Source organism: Nyctibius grandis, chromosome Z (genome assembly GCF_013368605.1).
Source record: "Nyctibius grandis isolate bNycGra1 chromosome Z, bNycGra1.pri, whole genome shotgun sequence".
Lineage (NCBI taxonomy): Eukaryota > Metazoa > Chordata > Aves > Nyctibiiformes > Nyctibiidae > Nyctibius > Nyctibius grandis.
This window is the reverse complement of record NC_090695.1, coordinates 81,399,432-81,410,213: the sequence shown is the minus strand read 5'-3', so window position 1 is coordinate 81,410,213 and position 10,782 is coordinate 81,399,432.

The window sequence follows — 10,782 nt, the reverse complement described above, 5'->3', positions numbered from 1 at the left end:
AAATACTAATGAAATACACTTTGAAAAAAAACACCAATTGTTGCTGGATGCGTCCTATGATTTAAATAGAAGACGAAATCTCTTCCTGAAACTTGTTATTTGCAACTTCATGGGACATATTGTTTCATTCTTGCAACCATACACAGGTATTTTGAACAAGGTTATTTAAAGGAGCAGGTAAAACCCCAATAGTAGAGAAATGGGATGCATCAGCATTGCTTTGGAGTTTACATGTCAGTAGGTTACCTTAAGACAACATTAATGGATAGGCAGAACTGAGAGTCTTTACATGTAAGTCAAGGGAACATAGTCATGAAGCCAGAAAAGTAACTGTTGAAATACTGAGTTATAGGGAATATGAATTACAGTTCATTCCAAAACAATTAATCTGTACCTATAGGTAAAATTCTAATATCAGAAATATGCAAAAGCATTGCAAACTGTAACTGAAAGTGATTATATGGAAAAATTAAGTTCTACATTTATTATGTAAATAATACAAAATCAGTGCAAAATATATTTTCACAGCTTACAAAAAAAGACTTGGGTGTTTGCTTCAGAAACACGTTAAGCTGGCCATGTGCATTTCAGTAAGCACTGCACATTTTAGTCTCCGGCAGACCCATATTCAATAAATATATTGTGTTTTCCTCAATTTCTTTGCTCAAAATCATTCACTTTAAAATGTGGAATACTAAAAACTGTGCTTGAATATCATCTCTGAATCTCAGCTACATTTACATTATTATTCTGTAATCCCAGTTCATTGCCAATTGTGTTAGCTGCCATTTTTATCTACCAGAGCATTTTCTGGGCAGTCCCCTTATGTTTGCATTGTAAGACCACTGTAACCCTAATTCCCATACCAGTGACACTCTCTCCTAAGGGAGACTCTTGTTATCTCAAAATCTATAGCACAGTTATATTTGGGATTTTAAATCTCACTTCTCAGTTTTCTCTGGACTGCTATATCTGTCAAATAATTTTGCCTCCTTTTTTTCAAACAGTTGCTTGCATACTTTCCAAGAGTCTTGGTGAGGTATTTTTGTTTGTTTGGGTTTTTTTCTGTAAAACATTGTTCTCAGTTAAAAAATTCTGGCTCCTTTCTGCACAGCGAGGACTTGTGTTTATCTTACTAAAGCAAAGACAGGACTCCCACTTATATCTTCTGGCGTAAGCTTTTTAACAATGGCTATTACATCTTTGAAATATGTTCCAGGTTCTTTTCATAGTTCAGTCACTAGTCCATGATGCCTTACATTCTTGGAAGTCAACTTCAGCCAGCCATAGACATCTGAACATTTATTATCTTCATTAGTATGTATAAACACCAAGAAATAAACACTTAGACAGAGTGATAATAATTTACCATAGAAAAAATGACAAACATTTTTCCATCCAGGACAAGTGTTGGATAGGTGACAGCTGCCTAGCAGAATTCGCTTGTGCTGAGAAGCTCCATACTGTGACACTTAGTTCTTCGGGAGTCCAGCAGAGTCTGATGGTGGATAAGAAGAACTGGAGTGGGGCTAGTGAATTCTCTTTACAAAGCTGCCATTTCAAAAGTATCCAGGATTGTAATAATCACAGTGTTAAAGAGGTACTCCATTATTCCATCACTAGATGGAAAATATAAAAAAAAAAATATTCCCAGTTAATCTAATCGAAACAAATTAGGCTCAGGAGAGAACAGAACTTGCCTATGCCACTGTGTCCATATCTTGTCTTCTGTATATTACTCTGCATGTTTTCATTACGGAAACACTCATGGCTGTGTAGACTTGGCTGTGTTTTGTTCTCCGACACAATTTTGCTCACTGATGTATACTGTACATGTATTTTTTTTACCCAAAGTCATGGCTATGCTAAGCTGAAAAGACATCATGTCAAATCACCTATCTTGTTGGTGAATTAGTTAAGGCTTGTGCAATGTTGTGACTAGACCATGCTGTAAATGTGCTAAGTATTATTTTTTGGCCATTCCTGTAACTGTAAATAATAATATTTTGGTTTCTTGTGGACGCTGCATGTACTCCTACAAAGCCGGTGTAATTCCATCATTTTGTTTTGAGAAAATCGGAGAGATGCATCCTCTGTCTGTTAGGCCTTCATACATTATGCCCACGAATGTCAGAGCCTCTACATGCCTAAGGCCATATCTGTCAAAGGCAGACCCATTTTTAGCGGAGCATGCTAGCATATATACTACAGGAGTGAGTCTATATGAGATCTCCGTGAGAAGAAATGAACTGCCATTCCTGGGCTGAAAAAAGAGTTAGTATTTTTATTTTCCCCGCTAATACCTCCTCAAATTCAAGGACAGATTATTTTAAAGAGTTTACATTTACATATGAATTACAAATCAATAACTTGTAGGAAATATGTAAATTAGGTAGCACACAAAACATGACATGAATGTTGAAATTTGTATCTTTAAGAGAAAACCTAGGTGCCCAAGCATGTAACCTTTACAAGCATAAATAAATCTTATGTGAATATACCCTATAAGCTTTTACTTACACTGCTGTAAATCTAAAGTAACTCCTCTGACCTTAATAGCTTCACTCAAGATCTACCGCTTGTACAGATGAGATTAGAATTTGGCCTTTTAACCTTAATGAAACTCTGTGTACAACTAACATCCTAACGTGAAAGTCAGGATGGCCGAATCAGGTCCTCCACATAAAACACCATCGCTAGGGAAATGTTTAGACAGTGATTTTCAGAGGAATGTTTAGATCTATAATTGGACTTAGTTAAGTCAGTAGCAGTCTTAATTATTTACCAGCGGTGTCCCTGGGCAGAATACTGAATTTAGAGGTACTCTGGGGGTATAGTTCTCAGAGTCTGTTTAGTTAAGAAAAATAATGGCAGTTTTCTTCTGATCTACCCTATCACTTCTGCCCTAACAACATTCCTCTAGTCTTTAAAATACATGTTGGAATACAGAACCAGGTTAAAGGCAATGCTCTGTCTTTGAGGCCTTCCTCAGGCTGAAGAAGAAATAGAAAAATGTTAGTTTTCAGCTTATGGCCTGAAGAAGACCCAACAGCCAAAACATCACCTTTAACTCAGCTTCTATTTTTGAGTATCATTTGCTATCAACTCTTCTTTCATTTTCCAGCTTTCATACTGCTACCACACTACCAGCACTTCCACTTATCCCATTTTTATGAGGCATCAGGTTCTTTCTTTCAGAGGAATCTCACGGTGATCCCGATCAGGCAATTGATTTTTTTAGCAGAACCTCCTATTAGAGTCAGTGGGGAATTCTAGTTAAAAATCAATGGCACAATCTGATCCAAAATGACTGAATAAGTCTTTGAGAAAAGCAAGAAATGGATGACACCTCAATGCAAAATTGGATGTTTTGCGCGAGGTCCTAAAAATGGCATATGCGTTGCCTTCATTTTTGACTACTTTCCAGTTACACAGGGAAAAAGAATCAGATTTTAAGTGGATTGAGAAACAGAGAGTAAAAACAAACTCATGTCAATTATCCATTATGAGATTTTTGCCACATTCTTTTCCATACATTTCTTATTGAGCAAAAAATATGCAATTATCAAGAAATATTCCTATTTTATTGTTATGATTTTAGAGGTATAATCTACATTTTTAAATGTTCATAAAACATACTTCTCATTTCAAAACAACTCTTACACCACTGGCACAAAGACAATATCACATTTACTGGCATTGGTATTCATATTGTATGTTGCAGTATCTTTCTATTAACTGCCATAAAAATACTGCCTTTTTTGAAGGACTATTTTGATTTTGTTTTAAAATTCGTAAATTAGATTTATATGTTGATTTTGGTATATTGCAGTTTCATTTTTAAAAATATTTTTTAAATTATAGCAACTGTTGCTACTTGTGAAAGTTGCAAAACTCATAGTAATGTAACTATGAACTTTTTATTTTCCACATTATTAGATTAAATACAATGAAAGAACCATGAGAATACCTAAACCACTGCTTTAAAAGATGAATTTGAAAATTCATCTTTGATTCAAAATGTATCTGGAAGCAATACATTTTTAAAATGTATGTTTAAATTCTAAACTGGAGCATCTATAATTTTAAATTACCTCCATGCTTGACACTGGGAAAAAAAAAAACCTTCACAAAATGTTGTGATCCCAGTGGAAAAATAATTCCCATCCTTAATTTAGGCTAGTACACTTTAGTTTTAGGTGAACATGTTTCTGACAATATTTTTCACTTTATTGATTTAATTGATCAAGCAAATAAGCAGGATTTGGTTTTTGGTTTTGGTTTTGGTGGGGGGTTTTTTTGTAATTTAGGTTCAGAAGAAGATTTTAATGACTAAAAATGACCACATTTAATAGCCGCAGCAATTTCAGACTTGCAATTAAAAAATCTAGAGACTCTACTCTTTGTGACAAAATCCAATGCAGGGAAAACCAAGTGTTCTCGATGGAGGGATGCAAACTTAAAACTAATGCAGAAATTGAGATTAGCCCTACTATCTGTGTAGAATAATAGATGGGGGTTTAGAAGTGCAGTCTTGAGTTAATTTCTGTTCGTATAGATTACCAGAAACCGTTGCTAAAATTGACGGTAATTATTGTGACTAAAATCACTTTTTAAAATAAACACAGACATGATCTTGGCTGTTCATTTGTCTAGGCTGAGAATCTGCCAACTTTCTGAACAGGGGAATCAATAGGATTGCTTAAATTACTCATTGTCGAAGTAGAAAGAATCTTGCTCTTCGTTACTCAGCCACATTTTATCTACACTAGTCACTGATCTTGATTTTATTTCTGTTGTCCAAACTGATAAAAGTGATGTTTGAAGTGGATATGTAAGTTGGGGAAATGAAAAACAGCGGAAAAACAGCTCTTAGCTTTTCGCTTAACCTAGGAAAGAATACATCCACACAAAGAAACTAATACCAAAGTCACGTTTCACAGATTATCTCTAGGTGAAGATAATGTTTTCTTGGGTTTAGTGATTATGATATTATAACTTAGGTTAAGCTAGTTGTGCTAGCTAGCATGCTCAATTATCGTTTCAATTTTTGTAATTTTCAGCTCCTGTTAATTTTTTTCTTCCATTTAGATCCATTCTTGATTCTTTTCTCTGCGGGAAATAAGGGTAGCTTCTATTCTCTAGAACACAAATGTAACTGTAAAATAATCTAAGTTCAAAAATTTAATACAAAAAGTCAGTTTCCCATGATTTCTTATTTTGGCATTTTAAAATCTAATTGCAACATCAAGTATTCCCATGCGTAAATCTTGCACCATGTGTCCATAGAAGTCTTGTAATTCTGTTGGGTTTTTTTCCCTTTATGCACCAGGTTTGTTTTTCAGTGTGCAGACACCTGCAGCTGTGCAACTCCAATGACACGTCTAGAACTTAGTTGGACATGAGAGGATATTGCACTATTTGTATAAGAGAAAGGGAATCTCGCCTTAAACATCCATGAAGCAGTATTAGATCACAGAGAGATATAATTCAATAACAATAAACCCAAACATTTTATTTGTTTTTTTTTCCAGAAGAAAATCAAAACATGTCAGCAAACACGAAAGTCTTCAATAGTAACTTTTTTTTTCCATCAACTTTGTTCTCAAACATTTCCATTCCTATGTTCTTCTCTTTTGGCCTCATTCAACAAAGGCACAGCACATGCCCTCAGTGAAAACAAGCATCCCTCAGTAACAGGCAGGTCAGAACCACACAAGCAGATACCCAATGTATCTGTATTGATATACAGCAGCTCAAAATTTAGGTTCTGTGCATGGTTGTTTTATCATCAATGTTGTAAGAATTTAGATATCCACAGAGCACATTTCAGACTTAGGAGAAAGAAAAGCCCCCCCATTTCTCAGTGGTAAGCTACCAACAAGTAATATCTACAGAAAGCAAATCAGATACAAATCTTGCCATTTAAATATGACCAGGGACAGTTTATTCACATACAGAACTCAAGCATGTAATAACAACCACAAATACAAAGTAGAACTGTTTGGGTATTTTCATATTATGTCTAGTAAATTAAAGCTTAAGAGTATTTCCTTCTTACTCTGGCAAGGGTTAACTCTACTGTGCAATAATTTTTATCTCCCTGCTGTGTTTAGGATAAAAGGTTCAGCACCAGGAAAGGAACAGGAATTATAAACTCGATTCAGTCGTACGGGAACACTGCTCTCTGCCTCCATGGGGAGCACACAAGCTAAGCCCTCTCAGATTGACGGGAGATTTGACCATCCAGTAACACAGCTGATTGATTGGCCACCGTGTACACATTTGCTTATATTCATATAAATCTGTTCAAGGTGCCCCCATCAAAAGACAAAGATTTTCTGATGGGAAGTGGAAGCCTACCCCAGCTCCTCTGCTGGCAGTCAGCTGCAAATCTCCCACCCTTCTATTTTCCTGATCTTCTCCGCTGGTTTTGTGGATGCCATTTGCCTTGGTATGAAAGCTCAGAAAGGAACAGCAGGGTTTCAGATTCAGCTTGTTCCGTCAGAAATTCCTGATGTCCTACACTACATTTCACTGATTGCTAGATTTGGGTCAGAAGAGAAATTTCCTTGAGGGCACATTGACTCTGCCTTGAGATTTTACTTTATTGTTCTTTCCCCTGCATTTGAGAAGGAAATTGAAGGTCTTTGAGTGGCTGAGTGTCTACTACAAGGTGCTGGACAGTCTCAGCTTCCATTAAAATTAAAATGGGCATATCACAGAAGGCACTTAGCTTTTTACAGAGTTGTATCTTTGCTAGGTTCTGCAGGGGAAAAAGATATTCACCTGGCCAATGCATGAAAGTTTCAAGAACCTCAGTATCTACCCAGCCTGTGTACACCACATTGGTTGGGTTCTTTTCCCTTCATTACACATTTTTATTTTTAAAAAAAAAAAGAGAGAGAGAGAAGGAACCCTTATAAACATAGATAAAGAATTTATTTTTCATTAATTTAAGAATCTGCTTATGAATATGTAAAATCCCCAGCTGAGTCCATCGAGATTAAATTAAAACATGTCAGAATGGGGCTGGCATTAAACTGTCAAACTTAGGAATAAGGTAGTCTCGTGCACCATGAGACTGATTCTTTCCTTTAGAAAATGTCCCTCTCGATTCTTGTTTATGAAGATAAAACTCCTGGATAAACTTGTCAGAAGAATTATGCCTACATAGGCTTTGTATGAAGGTCTGCTGAATGGTGTGCTTGACCTCAGTGGCAGGGAGATTCAGCACTTGTTTGCTTTGGTATTTAACTTACTGATAAAGTTGTCACCCTTACTCTGAAATCCAGTTTCAGTTGTGATCCTTACTGAAAGGATGATCACAGAAGTTTATATACCTGAAAACCACTGCTGTACGTCTGAAGTACTACAAAACCCTTTTCCCAGCGGCCTGGAAGTGAGGTATGCTTTATAACAACCTTTGGGTTAATAGTTCTCCCTGTCTGCTCCAATAAATTTGCTGAAATTCTCCAGAAAAACTATCCTCTGTAGATTTATTTCATTTATTTATCATGTTTTGCTAAAATAAGTTATATCAGGGCTTTCCAACAGTTGATGGCCTTTCCAAGAATTATTGCAGACAAATATTTGAATTTACTTTTATCTTTATCTAAACCAATATCTAGAGGACAGTACATTGCCTTCTAAATGGACATTCATCTAATACTTTTTGATGTTATTCAGAAGATCTCCAGGCTTAAAAGATGCTGCTCTGGAATGAATTTCAGGATAAGATGCTTTGAGGAGCTTTAAGAATGTTTTTGATCAAATGAGCCACTGGCACAGAAATTTGGCTTCCATAAGCCTTAGTTTATTTGAAACTTACTAACCTATTTAATTAGCAGTCAATCACCAATGTAAATCAGGATTTTTGTTTTCTGTGAATACTTATTTAATAAGCAGTCCTTGAACTGAAGAACACTGACCCTGCAGCTTCCTCATTTTACATGAAGTTGGACAACTGTCTCTCCTATGCCAAAATATTAGGAGATCATGAGGATGAATATTTAGTTCTCTGTAGTTCTTTTAAAGGATCTCTTGAAACGTTGCATGTCAACTCTTAATTCAAAAGTCAAAGATGCCTCTTCTTAAAACGTGCCTTAGTTGTTGAAAGTAGCTGACTTCTCAAAATAAATAAAAAGTCTGTGTGTAATTGATTAAAATGTATTTTCCTTTCCCAGTTGCCCTGCTTCCAACTCCTTCACTCTTCTGTCATCCTGCTACTAGCTGTCAAGCTGCTGTAGGACGCTCTCTTCACTGAAGATAAGCCAGTTGTCACCTAAATGTGCAGCTAAGATGAAAAAAAAATTCAGTTGCCAATACTCAAAATAAAACACGTCACTTCAGAGCAAGGTCCAAACTGTCTCCTAGGCAGTGCCGAGTATGCTCTTGGTCCATCTACACTTTGAGGTCATGTCTAAACAGCACTCATTTTGGCAAAATAATTATACCAGATGTTCACTTGTTAAAGCATCCTAAACACCGTCATTCATAAACAACACTGAACCTGAGCTCTTTCCTTAAATATCCCTCTATAAATAAGCTCAGCCTTAGATACCTGCAGTACCGACTCAGCTGCGCTTGTTATTGACTCAAGCTGATAGCAACAGATAAATTTCCCAGTGAAAACATGAGCATTTAGATTCCTCATGGAGAGCAGAATTACTAATTTAAAAAAAAAAAACTTTTAAAGAACAACAATTCTCACAGGCCTTCTTAAAATACAGAAAATAACCTTTTTAAAAAATATATATCTCATTCTGTTGAAGTAAAGTCCTCTCTCAAGTTCTTGTGAAAGACAATGACTACACAGTTGAGACTTCCCTGCTTTTAAAAAAAAGTGCAGTCAGCCTCACAATCAAATGTACCTTATTTTAAAATTCATTAATAAAAATTTTTGAAGGATTTGATACGTGAAGTGCCCTCTCTCCATATACCTATACCTATACATCACATACATAAACATATACACATGCACATACTGACATACATGCATACACGTGCTACATGTTATGATAAGGGTGCTATATTACTTGGAATGTATTTGGAAATAAAGATAGGAAATTTGTTTTGTTTTCGTCCTGATTTATAAGTCAAGATCAACAGACTGGAATATTTCAATTATTTCTATTTTAGGATACCCCATAATTCTATATTTTATTCAGTTACTACTTAAAATTTACATTATATGGAATATTTTAAATCATAATCAACACAGACAAATTTAAAAAGAGATCAGAATTCTTCCTACATCATAGCTGCTTAAGGTAGAATTGATGTTATTCCCTTCAATAGGTTTTCTGCCTTTGTGAAAAAACCTTAATTATTTGTTTTGTGAAATATTGATTAAACTATAGCTAATCCTACTATAATCTGCACCAAACTTACTGTACAGAAAGGTTTATTATTAATTTATGCACGCATTTTATACCTAACTTGAAGGAAGACAATGTTGCAAAACCACAAGTCATGTCATTTTGTTAAATTTATTCAAGAAAAGGGAAAAGATATCTCTTTACTTGCTGCTTAAGTTTCTGACCTTAGCATTTTAGAGCAGCAGTTTCAGAAATGTACAAACTTTGTGGCGTTAATCCATTTCTAGCCACATTCACCATACATTAAATACAATTTCATCTTGAATTTTCACCAATATCTATGAAAAATAAATTTCACAAATACATAGCAGAATGAGTTTTCATAGCAAAATTATAATAAAATTTCTTGTTCTAAGTTACTATGCAGATATGTATAAAGTTTATTCTTAGCTTTGCAATGCTTTACATTTTGGTTGGCTGAAGAGTTTCTAATTTTCTTAATCACTGCATAGTTATTTCTCTTTAAGTATATACCCTACAAATCCATTGTTGCTGTTTGGCAGAGAGTTAACTAACCAGAGAAGTAGGATGTACATAATAGCTATGTGGTTATCTTTCAATAATCATACTTCTACCATCACCTACCATACTTTTCTTGGGTTGGCTCTGGAATACAAACTTTTCAACATGTCAGCCTCAGCTTACCACTTATTTAAATGCTGCTAAAATGCTTGGAGGAGGAAACCTTCTGTTCTTATTGCAATGAAAATGGAAAAAAAAGCAACACAGGACTGGCAAAAGTGGGGGAAAAAAAAACACTCTGTTCTGATCTCGTTTGAAATCATGGCAAATCCAATTTAATTCTATTAACCATCACTGGAGAAAAACAAAGTCAAAAGGTCAGAATATGCCTTGGTTTGTAAAGGTTGAAATCTGGCACTGATGCCCCCACTGCAGCATGCTCTTGCCCTACACTGAGTTACCCTCAAGGACAGCAAAGCTCTCATCTCAAGAGCAGCGGCTATGTATTTGCTCTCTGTGTTTACTTCTGATAGCAGAATCCTCCTCTGCACTGGTAAGGAGGGAAAGACAGCAAGCGTGGGAAAAGGTCTAAGAAGGCAGAAACAAGGAGAAGTAGAGTGAGGAGGAGTTGCGAGGCATAGATCCTATAAAGAAGGCTGTACCCACATCTGCACCAACCCCTTGCGGCATCTAATCCATGACAACATCCAGCTGGGGTCATGAAACTCGGTGTGGTGGTATTAGAGCAAACAAGACCATACATGCAAACACGGACACAGCCCCCAGACCCAGGATTAGACCAAGGTCTCCCCAGTGAACGTCCAGACCCTTAAACCGAAGAGCCACACTCCTCCGTCCTCCTTCCTTCTCTGCCCCACTGAGCTTTCAGTTATTTCCCCCTGCAGTGGCATAGCTTCAACCAGCTCGTGGCTGACACCTC